This window comes from Podarcis bocagei (assembly GCF_964188305.1).
Source record: "Podarcis bocagei genome assembly, chromosome: 3".
Taxonomy (NCBI): Eukaryota; Metazoa; Chordata; class Lepidosauria; order Squamata; family Lacertidae; genus Podarcis; species Podarcis bocagei.
Genome location: NC_138127.1, coordinates 53,351,606 through 53,361,742, shown reverse-complemented (window position 1 = coordinate 53,361,742; position 10,137 = coordinate 53,351,606).

Here is a 10,137-nt window from a genome sequence, read left to right as displayed (position 1 = left end):
TAATCTAACAATTAACTCCCAAAAGCTTAGTTAAACATTTAGCCCACAGGCAAGTAATTTATTGAACAAAGCAAATGGCTGGCTAGCACTATAACAATATTGCTGTGGTTCTAGAAGTTCTTAAAAGTACATTTTCTTGAAATTAAATGTCAGGGAAAGCTCATTGACTTGATTCCACAGTTCACAGCTTTGCTATATAGAAATTTAAGGGGGGAAATGCTGCTGTCCAGAAGGTGGTGGTATGCGACTACCTTTTATATAAGTGTAACAAATTAGCCATTATGCAATAACTTATTTTTAGCTACTGACTTTCCCTGCTATTTGTCTATTATAAAAAGCGCAAAACATGCTTAGTCAGAAATAAGCAACAAGGTGTTCAATTTACCTGGTGCATGTGCATGTGTGTAGGATTAAAGCCTTCATTTGAAATGACAGGAGAATTTTCACCTGACATATTTTTTTTTAAAAAAATGCAAAATGCATTCTTACTTTTCACCTTGATCTCAGACAACCTGCCACAGGAAAGCTGTTTCCCGGTTGCTATGTGAAAAAGAAGTGCAAAGTATGGAGATTTCAAGGAGCAGTAAATTAGACAGGAGCAGAAAAAGTAGGGGGAAACAGCACCTCTTTAGAATCCCATAGATTCCTATTGACTGGTTCCAAACAACTTACTTCTCAATCACTGTGTATCTGAAGAAGTGTGCATGCACACGAAAGCTCATACCAAGAACTAACTTAGTTGGTCTTTAAGGTGCTACTGGAAGGAATTTTTTATTTTCTCAATCACAGGTTTGACTTCACTCATTGGCTAAAAAGACTGACAGATAGGAACAGCCGGGTTGTCTCTTTTCACAGAAATAACTTAGAAGGGTATCTGCTCGTTTTATTTCATTTCTTTCTAGGGCTACTATTTTATTTTTTTTAAAGAAAGCTCAGAGTCTGCATGCATTGCAATGGAGGAGTTTGCATTGGCAGCTTCTGCTGCAGATGATTCTGACAAGGTAGGCACAAGTTAAATGAAACTGAGATGAAAAAAACATAGATGTGCTGGAGGTCAGGCATGAGAGCAGGCAACAAGATGTAGGCAAGGCCAGACATGTAGTTGGAAGATTGGCTGGATATTAGTACCAGGTTGGCCAGAAGACAATGGTCAAAGGCAAGGCGAATTTGCTCATATTTAGACATGCAGCTTGGAACAGGAACTGTTTATAACCAACCAAACCCCTATTGATATCTAAAGTTACGTGATCCTGGCTGGACTGAACAGCTACAGTTCTGGCTCCTGCCATTATATGATGGGTGCTGCAGCATAACAGATATTGATCTGGTAGATCCTTAGTCCAAGAACAGTCCCAGTGGCAAATGGAGTAAGGTGTCTAAGCTTTGCTGCCAGACTCCCCAGTTCAAATCCCCCTGCACTTCGAACATTCTTCCCATCCAAACTGAACTTTCACTTCACTCACATAATTTGCACTGTTTGTCAGCATTCTATGGGTGAGTGGCTAGAGTGTTCATGAACATTCCAGAGCCAGCCATTGTCCCACTCTGGAAATGAAAGCTTCTCCCTATGATTTTAAAAAAGATATTCCATTTTGACTTGCAATAATCTGCAGACTTATTAAGGTTGCCCCTGTACTGAATATATTGCCCGCATCACCACTGTATAGTCCCATTCCTGCATCTGTGCAGGAGGCCCTGGGGAAGATCAGGTTCCTGAATACCTCAGCACGTGAGGGCTTCCTTTGAAGCAACTGTTCAGGTGAAGATGCAGTATGAACAACAACAGAAGTGGCTGGGTTACTTTGCAGAGAAGAAAAATTTGCACCTGTACTGCATAGCTGAAATCTAAGATCTTGCAAGCAGCCTTTGTACTTAGTGGCATGTATTTGTATATAGTGCTTGGGGTATTTTTAGAAACACAGCACAGTGAGAATGCAGGCTTCTGCCCTCCTGCTTGCATTAAATTTCACACATTTCTCATTTCTTGGAGCATCTTCTATGAGAGTCATAACTCTGGTGCACTTTTATTCGGTCCCCTTTTTCCTCTAGACATCTCACAGCATCCTTGGCATTCTTTTCATTAAATCATACTGATTCCCATATAGGGCGTAAGGGAGAGCATCACCACCAGTCTCACAACTGGCTTTCAGTGCCTCAGAAGGCAGATGAAGCACTGAAAACCAGTTGCGGGAGTAATGGTGATGCTCTCTCTTCTGAAAGCTAAGAGGTAATAAAGTAATGCCTTTGAGTAGGTATAGGGAATAACCACACCTAGACTACAACTAGGCCTAAGATTAAGATTAGATTGCTAAAGGAATAATCTACAAATACACATAAGCCCTAACATTTCTTAATTTAAGAAGAACCCTTACTTTTAAGGTATGAGACCCCTCCTCCTTAGCGTGTAACCATTCTGAATCTCTCTTTTTTCTGAAGAAGAAACGTTATGAGATATTTACCTAGTAAGACTGAGAATGTGTCTTTAAAAGGAAACAGAGGCAACTATGAAACCAACCACTTCCTTTTCTGCCAACTTCCTCAGTGCAATCAAACAACGTAAGACACACAAGAACAGGTACTGGTAATACGGTCTTTTTATATGTATTTTAAAAAACATTGTTAAGTGGCTAATGCTTCACAGGGGTCTTGTCCCTTTTTTTGTTAAATAATGATAACAGTATGAGATTTTCTGTATTACTACTTTAATTTGGATTAGTGCTAGGCTGAAATGGATTTAATGCATAAATATGTACACTGTCCTTGGGAGCTTTCAGTACCTTCATGACAGCCACTTATATTTATTTTAGGGACGTGAGTGGCGTTGTGGTCTAAACCACTGAGCCTCTTGGGCTTGCTGATCAGAAGATAGGCAGTTTGATTCCGTGTGACTGGGTGAGCTCCCATTGCTCTGTCCCAGCTTCTGCCAACCTAGCAGTTTGAAAGGATACCAGTGCAAGTAGATAAATAGGTACCATTGTGGCGGGAAGGTAAACCAGTGTTTCCCAACCTTTTTTGGGCAAAGGCACACTTGTTTGATGAAAAAAATCTCGAGGCACACCACCATTACAGCCCCGTGACGTCAGCGCGCAGCGTCACGCCGGGAGGGACGCACGAAAGTGTAAGTTTCAATTTTTTTCCCTCCCCCTTGCCGGGGAACCTCCAAGCTTTGGGGGTGGGGGGGGAGGCAGCAAAGCGAGGGACTGAGGGACTCCTCCAACGACAAGGGTTGGGGAAGAAGAGAAAGGGCTATTCCGCTCCAGTCACGGGAGGGGAATATGTACTGGCCCAACTGGTGTGCGGTCTTCGGAAAGCGGGGTGCGGGAAGGAAGCCTAGGCTCGGGGTCCACCGACCTCGGCGGAGAAAGGCAACAACTGAAGCCTCCCGACGGTTTCGGGGGAGACGTTCAGAGCTTCCCTGGGAGTTTCTCAGCCTGCCTTTCGGAGGAAGAGGCGGAGGGGGCCTGGGGATGGCGGTGGCCTCGGCCTCGGCCTCCCTCCGTCCCTCTACCTTTGTAGTGGACGCGCAGGTTGTTCTGCGAGAGGCCGATGTAGCTGAATTTGTCCTTCGGGCTCCAGGAGCGCGGCAGCGGCGTCTCCTGCTCGTCCACGGCCGGGTAGAGCCGCTTGAGGCGCCGCTTGAGCTCCTTCTCCTGCTCGTTCAGGGCCGGGTCGCCGCCGTGAGGGAAGGGCGCCGGGGCGCTGCTGCTGCTGCTGCCGCCGCCGCTCCCAGCAGGCATGGGCCCAGCTGAGGCGGCGGCGGCTGTTGTGGTGGTGGCGGCGATAGCGGGCGGAGGAGGGGGCGGCGGCGGGGCCGAGGTGGCCGGCGGCGGCGGGGGAGGCGGCGGCGGGTGGAGCAGGAGGGCGGCCGAGGCCGGTGAGGGAGTAGGGTTGCCCGGGGCTTGAGGAGCCGTCGCCGGGAGTTGCTGCTGCTGTTGTTGCTGCTGCTGCCCGGACATGCCGGCCTCCTCCTCGTCCGCTGTCCCAAGTGAACTGAGAGGAAGCTTGAAAGAGGTGTAGTATAATATAAAACGGGAAGAGGAAGCCCCAAACCGGAGTGAGACCCGGGGAAGAAGGAAGAGGCGGCAAAGAGAGGCTCCGCTTCTTCGGCTGAGGGACCCGACTGAGCTCGCGCGAAGGCGAGCAGGGGGGTTGGAAACAGACGGAGCCGATGACGAGCCGGCGCGTGCATGCAGCGGCTGGCCTCGTAGGGAGCCGAGGGGCGGGGCTTCCTTTCTGAAGGAGCTGAGGGTGGGGGTCCTCCGGCGCCTTCGGCGAAACGGCGCCGGCCCAGAGCGCTTCTAGGAGGCTGCCTTTGTGCGCGACGTAAAGCCCTCTTTCCCTCCCTCCAGCCCCGTGTCACCTGTGGAAAAGGGGGCTGGATCCAGTGACGCAACTCGGAAAACTGTTAGGGAAGCCAGAGCAGGAAAGTGAGTGGGGGGCGGCGGCGCCGCTTTAACCCACGTTTCCTTTTTGAAAGAGAAACTTAAGTCAGTGTTTCCCAACCTTTTTTGGACTTGCCCGCCTCCCTCCAGGCAACATCTCGCGGCACACTAGTGTGCCGCGGAACACCGGTTGGGAAACACTGAGGTAAACAACATTTCCATGCACTCTGGTTTCTGTCACAGTGTTCCGTTGTGCCAGAAGCAGTTTAGTCATGCTGGCCACATGAGCCAGGAAGTTGTTTGCGGACAAATGCCAGCTCCCTCGGCCTGAAGAGAGATGAGTGCTGCACCCCACAGTCGCCTTTGACTGGATTTAACCATCATGGGGTCACTGACCAATTTACCTTTACCTATATTTATTTTAGGGACGCAGGTGGCACTGTGGGTTAAACCACAGAGCCTAGGGCTTGCCGATCAGAATGTCGGCGGTTCGAATCCCTGTGACGGGGTGAGCTCCCGTTGCTCAGTCCCAGCTCCTGCCAACCTAGCAGTTCGAAAGTACGTCAAAGTGCAAGTAGATAAATAGGTACCGCTCTGGCGGGAAGATAAACGGCGTTTCCGTGTGCTGCTCTGGTTCGACAGAAGCGGCTTAGTCATGCTGGCCACATGACCTGGAAGCTGTACGCCGGCTCCCTCGGCCAATAAAGCGAGATGAGCGCCGCAACCCCAGAGTCAGTCACGACTGGACCTAATGGTCAGGGGTCCCTTTACCTTTACCTTATATTTATTTTATATATTTGTTTCTATTTATTACAACTTTCATCTCCCTGATTTCTCTCCATACCTAAAGTTTGTTGGTAAGCAGGGCCAGATTTAGGTTCGATGAGGCCCTAACCTACTGAAAGTAATGGGGCCTTTTATATGTCCAGCTGTCCTTTGTCAACAACAAATTGTCACTGTTTTTTGTGTTGAATATATGCTATATGGTAATTTATGGACCTAATAGGTATCTAAAGCCATTTGGACATAACAAAATAAGTATTTTATCAAAGTAATTGTTGAACTGAAATACATTTAAGAAGAAGTATATTAATAGTGAAACACAATTAAGAAGTTTATTGGGGGGGCGAGAGAGTGGGGCCCCAAGCTATAGCTTATTTACCTTATACGTAAATCCAGCACTGATTAAGACAAAAATACCTTTCCCCACCAATTTCAACAAGGCAGAGGAGCAACTAACGCTCTCTTGCTTGTGGCAAATACAGAATTCCCATGGCATTTCTGGAAGGCCTGTAACTCAGTGATAGAGCATCTTTTTTGCATCCAGAAGGTCTCCACTTCCTTCACTTGCATTTCTAGGTAGGGTTGGGAGAGAGTGAAATCCTGGAGACCCTCTGCCAATCACTGTAGGGAATACTAAGCTAAATGGACTCAGTACAAGGCAGCTTTCTTTGTCCCTAATCGTGGTTCAATTCTGCAAGCAGGATTCTAGCTGGATGAAAGTATTTGATGGAGAAACTTCCATATCTCTCCATTCTGAGACATGTGTAGCTTGTCCCCAGCACAGAAATGCAACATACCCCTCCCCCCCATCCCAGGATAATTCAGATATGTAAATGCACACAGCCATACGACTCCATCCTATCTACTCTGTGTTCTACCTGCCTTCTTCTATCGCAACTAATCTTCACTTCTTATGATAAATACATTTATATAGCATAACTAGAATTCAGACACTGCTTTTTTAATGCCCTATTTTCTGTCTTTATTTTTAGCAATCAGAATTCCTTGTACTCTGTGTGCTCAAAAATTCAGCTATCTATAAGTTGGATGGAGGGAGTTGTAGTATTTATATTGTGCCATCAAGTTAAAAAAAAGACTCAGTGAGCAGCTGTGCATTAGGTTCTATTGGAGAGACTGAAAATTTACAAGTGCAAAATCACCCAGGATCCAAAAAAAATCTGATGCAGACATCTAGGAGCTTAATTTTTATTTTTTGTTCCAATTCATGCTGGTTCACAGGAATCTGAAAAATGTATCTTGCTTCATCGCCATATCACTGTTGTCTTTCCTCTAAAACTGCTTAGAAGCTGCTCATTTAAGGGTGAAAAGTGGGGGAAATGTTGGGGAAACTCTAAAAGCATGGACGTGAGCATGCACACCATCTCACTTGAACCATAGTTCAAATGCACCTGTACATAGTGCAGAAAATAGTCTTTGGCTGAAATCCTATGCGCCCTAACTGTAGAGTAAACCCCACTGAACTAAGTGGGTTCGATGTCAGAAATAGCAAAAGATGACAAATACCAATAAGCAATAACTAGTGTTCATGCAAAAACCACAACATTTTTCTTGGCTCCAAGTTATAAACAGGAGTCAGAGAAAATAGGCTAATGTTATATTTTTAGCTCTTACTTAGATGCCTTCCTGTCACTTACCTCTCTTTATACTGCAGCTTTCGTTCTGCAGTGCTCAGTTGATTGATAGACTGTGAGCAGAAGCCGAAAATGATCATATTAAATTAGCAGAGTGCACAAGTGAAAAGGCAGATCAAAATAATGCATATACTAGACAAAAAAATATGAATATTGTGTCTACTGAGTTCTGAAGCTTTGACTTGCCAAGTAATACATTATGGAGAGAAAGAAAGGAAAAAACAGTATTATTAACATAAGCAGGTCATTTCATGACTGGTGTTCAGTCTGAGGACTCCCCTAAGTGGTAGGGGAATGGTGAACAGGCAAGGGAAACAAAATTGAGATGAAACCCACTGGACACCACCTGGACTGTTAACTGGTTAAACCAGTCTTATCAATTAAAAGTAATAATTTGGTACACATTGTATTATCTTGTAAAGAACTTACTTGTTATAGCAATACACATCACCAAATTCTGTCTAAATATATTAAGATTCTGCCTTCTTTAACACTTAGATAACTTCCAAGCTTTGTAATAACTGCATAATTGTACATTTTTCGTTCCACATTCTGTTATTAGAAGGATTTGCACCTTTGCCCTATATATATGTAACAATATCTTACTGTAACATATTGTAAATTAGTTCACTTTGAGCAGCTGCTTTTTTAGTATTGGCCAATAAATATAAGACATATTTTGAGTATATGGAAAATAACTGCACAGCTGAAGACACTGGCAGCATTAAGATAAATTCAACAGAGTAAATAATTTTTGATGGATATAAAAGTGGAAAATTTATTTGAATTGTTATAGTAAAATATGCAGGGATGTATGATATGTAAAATAAACCTCAGAAAGAGATGAAGGAAAGTCATTGGATATTTAAAGTTTGTAAAATGTTTAGTTGAAATTACAAAACAGAAAATGTAATTTAAAATATTATAAAAATAAATAAAGACATAAAACAAAAATATTTTTTCAAATCATTTTATTTTATTAATAATTTGACTTTTAATCAATTAAATTTAAATAAATTGGAGAAAATAGCATCAAAAACCCATCACATAGGAATATTTTAAGACAGAACTTAGAAACAATAAACAAAACTACCACTCACTGATTGTTAGAACATCTGAAGTATTTATTCTTATGTAACAGTGATGCTAGGATAAAGTCCTTCATCAAAGGCTTCTTAGCAAGCAAACTTAGCAGCCCTGAGATGAGAGTACCTGTACTTTTATGGACCAGTGTCACAAACTGGCTGGACGACAGGGAAGAGGAAGAGGACGCCGGCGAGGGGTGTAGCTGAGACTGGGACACACTGGGGCAAGCAGGGGCTGGAGAAAGAAGTACTCACAGGGTGACAGAGGATGGCGAGTGGACAGAGGACAACGAACAAGAACTAGAGCAGCCGGGCCAAAGGGGCCCCGTCCCCATGAACATGGCAGGCTCCAAGGCAAAGGGAGCAGCAGGAGTGGCACTCTAGTTGGCTGAGGCAGGCAAGGGCCCACAGGACAGCTCGCTAACTGGCCAGGTGGAGCTTCCTAGCTCTGGGAGGAAGCCTGTGATTTCTCATCTGGAGTAGGCTTGGAACCAGTGAAGGTCACATGCCTCATCAAGCCCAGATGCTGCAATCAGCATGCAAAGTACAAAAGGGAAGCAGAGCTGAGTTGCTGTATCTGCTCAGCTGCCCATATTGATGGACCTTGATGTGTGTGCTCCTGGATCTCTATGGCACTGTGCTTCAGGTTTGACTCTGGACTGTATCCTGACTGCTGGACTTCAGACTTGGCTACTTGGATTGACCCTGGACTGTGTTTCCTGACCTTGGAACTTTATTTGTGTGGACTGAGCCCTGGACTTTGGACTTGACAATGCCAGGTAGGCCAGGGGTTCAGGGCAATCAGTGACTGGTTAAAAAACAGGAAGTAGAGTAGGAAGAAAAATACGGTAATCGATGGACTTGTGGTCTGGGTATATGGAAGCTTCCTATGGGTGTGTTCATATTGGAGCGCAGGCAAATTTGTTTCTGTATGGTGTGTTTCACATCTCTTCCCACCATAGCTGTTGATATCAGCATGGCTTCATTTGTGTCAGACTTGTTTCTGTTTGTGTACACACAGGGGGCACTGATGGGCAGGGATGTCTTCACTCTATAGCTAGACATGAATTAGGGATGAACTCCATCTGGTGTGAAACTGGTTTGAGAAGCAATGCATTGAGCGGTAGCATTTGATAACAAAGTACAGGTTACATATGCATTTTGAATAATGTTGTGTGAACACAGATTAAAAATTAGAGGCAGCAACACTTCTGAATAGTTGGAAACCACAGGAAGTGAGGGAGCCCTTTTGCTCAAATCCTGCTTGCAGGTTTCCCAGGTATCTGGTTGGCCACTGTGACAACAGGATGCTGGAACAGACTGGCCATGGGCCTGATCCAGCAGGCTCTTCTTATGTCCATGTGTCAACTCCGCACTGGAAACCCAGCAAACCACAGGAAACTGGAGTGTGACCATACCCTATCATGTCCCAATAACGTTAGTTCAAGTGCCACGTTGTTCTACAGAGACAGACCCATGTCCACTTCCAGCTGACGAGCAATGGCTTAAGTGGCTTCAATGTCAAGCAGACCCTCAAAAGCTTCCATGTTAAGAGGACAACGAATAGCTGAGGGTTGTTGCTTATGAACATCGCATGACCTTACAGTGCCCTTAACACAATTTCTGTACGAAGTATCGACCTAGAAATGCCAGTTGCAGGTGAAAAGACCCCATCGCCGCCGGCAGAGCGCGTCAACTGGGCGAAAAGCGCCGCCGCTGGGCTGCTTCGAGGCGCCGCCCCTGCCTCCCTTCGCTTTCTCGCATCTAGTCGGGGCATCACGTGAGGGAATCTGCCCTTGAAAAAAATGGCGGGCCTCCCATGCAGAAAGACCAGAGTCTGCCCGCTGCACGCGCGCGCGCCAGCCACCCGCTCCGAGATCGGCAGCTCGGCTTTGGCAGAAGGCGCTCGGCCGGCTGCTGTTGGGTGCCTCAACCCCGCGTGCGTGTGTTTGTAAAGAGACGAAGAGGGAGCTGGAAGGAGCCCTTCCTCCTGTCCTTTTGCCCAGGGTGGGAAGCGGGAGAGCGACACCCGCGGCCACACGCGCCACTAACAACAAACACCCTCGCAGCTGCCGCTCCGGCGCCGCAGCAGGACAGGCGCGCGCCCTCGTTCTCGGGATGGCGGGCTAGCCGGGCGCGCTGCGTGGCTCCCTCAGATGGAGTCGCGCCGCGCGCGCGCGCACAACTAGCCTCGCGCAGCATCCTTCTGCGGGGTGGGAGGGGGGGAGCAAAACG